The sequence below is a fragment of the Calidris pugnax genome, unplaced genomic scaffold (assembly GCF_001431845.1).
Source record: "Calidris pugnax isolate Ruff unplaced genomic scaffold, ASM143184v1 scaffold460, whole genome shotgun sequence".
Taxonomy (NCBI): domain Eukaryota; kingdom Metazoa; phylum Chordata; class Aves; order Charadriiformes; family Scolopacidae; genus Calidris; species Calidris pugnax.
The window spans coordinates 52,285-54,848 of NW_015091195.1; the positions used below are offsets into that span (position 1 = coordinate 52,285).

General features: G+C 58.4%; 1 protein-coding gene across 1 annotated transcript in view; it reads left to right on the forward strand.

The window, feature by feature from the left end:
• Positions 1-2,564, forward strand: part of LOC106898363 (rho guanine nucleotide exchange factor 11-like) — a 32,799-nt gene that overhangs the window by 5,806 nt on the left and 24,429 nt on the right. The gene's annotated exons all lie outside the window — the stretch shown is intronic.

A 2,564-nucleotide genomic window follows, 5' to 3' on the forward strand; every position in this document is an offset into this window, starting at 1 on the left:
CCCCCCCCGGGGGGGCTCGGTGCCGCCTCGTCAAGGGCTCGGTTCTGCTTTTGGACCCGCTGTTTAATTAACACCCGGCCGGGGCCCCCGCCCAGGAAGGAGCCCGTGTGGGGCTGATGGCCGCGTGGCCACCTGGGGCCCAGCCGACCGGGCCTGGGGGTGTTTTCCTGATGGTGCCTCTTCCCCCCGGAGCATCGTGGGGGGGCCCAGCCCCGACCTTGGGGGCCCATCCCGACTTCTCCTCATCCCTTTGGGGTCACATCCCAACTTCTCCTCATCCTTTTGGGAGCCCATCCCTGACCTTGGGGGCCCATCCCGACTTCTCATCCCTTCAGAGTCACATCCCAGCTTCTCCTCCTCCCTTTGGAGCCACATCCCAGCTTCTCATCCTTTTGGGGTCACATCCCTGCCTTTGGGGTCACATCCCAACTTCTCCTCATCCCTTCAGAGTCACATCCCTGACTTTGGGGTCACATCCCAAATTCTCATCCCTTCAGGGTCACATCCCAACTTCTCCTCATCCCTTCAGAGTCACATCCCTGACTTTGGGGTCACATCCCAAATTCTCATCCCTTCAGGGTCACATCCCAACTTCTCCTCATCCCTTCAGAGTCACATCCCTGACTTTGGGGTCACATCCCAAATTCTCATCCCTTCAGGGTCACATCCCAACTTCTCCTCATCCCTTCAGAGTCACATCCCTGACTTTGGGGTCACATCCCAAATTCTCATCCCTTCGGGGTCACATCCCAGCATCTCCTCCTCCCTTTGGAGCCACATCCCAGCTTCTCATCCTTTTGGGGTCACATCCCTGCCTTTGGGGTCACATCCCAACTTCTCCTCATCCCTTCAGAGTCACATCCCTGACTTTGGGGTCACATCCCAAATTCTCATCCCTTCAGGGTCACATCCCAACTTCTCCTCATCCCTTTGGGGTCACATCCCTGACTTTGGGGTCGTGTCCCAACTTCTCCTCATCCCTTTGGGAGCCCATCCCTGCCTTTGGGGTCACATCCCTGCCTCCAGGGGTGCATCCCAACTTCTCCTCATCCCTTTGGGGGTCGCATCCCTGACTTTGGGGTCACATCCCAACTTCTCATCCCTTCAGAGTCACATCCCTGCTTTTGGGGTCACATCCCAACTTCTCCTCATCCTTTTGGGAGCCCATCCTTGACCTTGGGGGCCCATCCCGACTTCTCATCCCTTCAGAGTCACATCCCGACTTCTCCTCATCCCTTTGGGGTCGCATCCCTGCTTTTGGGGTCACATGCCAACTTCTCCTCATCCCTTCAGAGTCACATCCCTGCTTTTGGGGTCACATCCCAACTTCTCATCCCTTCAGAGTCACATCCCTGATTTTGGGGTCACGTCCCAGCTTCTCCTCATCCCTTCGGAGTCACATCCCTGATTTTGGGGTCGTATCCCAACTTCTCATCCCTTTGGGAGCCCATCCCTGACTTGGGGGTCACATCCCAAATTCTCATCCCTTCGGGGTCACATCCCAGCATCTCCTCCTCCCTTTGGAGCCACATCCCAGCTTCTCATCCTTTTGGGGTCACATCCCTGCCTTTGGGGGCACATCCCAACTTCTCCTCATCCTTTTGGGGGCCAATCCCTGCCTTTGGGGTCACATCCCAGCTCCTCCTCATCCCTTTGGGGTCACATCCCAACTTCTCCTCATCCCTTCAGGGACCCATCCCTGACTTTGGGGTCACATCCCAGCTCCTCCTCATCCCTTTGGGGTCGAATCCCAACTTCTCACCCCTTTGGGGTCACATCCCTGCCTTTGGGGGTCGCATCCCTGACTTTGGGGGTCACATCCCAACTTCTCCTCATCCCTTTGGAGTCACATCCCTGCCTTTGGGGTCACACCCCCACCTCCGTGGGCGCACCCCCACCCTACGTGTGCTCACCCCACCCCATTTCCGCAGGGATTTGCGGGGCCGGAGCCGTTTCCTTGGCCGTGGCAGCGGGTTTTTGCGGGGGGGCATCTCTGCCGCGGGAGAGGGGTGGCACCTCCCGGCCCCATCCGGTGCCTTTTGGGGCCATGACACCCGGTGTCACTCCCGGTGGCCCCACGTGTCCCCGTCCCCTTGGGCCACCATCGAGTGTCACCGGGCTCGGAAACGCCCGGAAAAGGGACATTTCTTCCTTTAAATTATTTTCCCCCCAGAGGGGGTGAGTGGCTTTGCCCCCTGGGGGTGGGGGGTGACACTTGGGGACCAGGTCCCCCCCCAAAAACCTCCCTCCCCCCCCTCCCCGGTCTCCTGGCAACCCGGGGAGCGTTATCTCTGGCGGGGAGCGGGATAAATCCGATAAATCCCGGCTTCTCCCGGGCAGGAGTTAATGTTCAACCCGGGCGAGGTTCAACCCCCGGGGCCTCCACCGAGCTGGCATTTTAAGGGGAAAAAAAGCTATTTTTTTTCCCCAAATATCACTTTTTTCCCCACTTTCCAGGGCTGGGAACCTGGATGGGAAAGTGGCTTTTTTTGTGTCCCCCCAAAAAAGCCGGTGGGAAGCGGGGCCGGCATCGATTTGCTCTGGTTGGGACAAAAATGGGACAG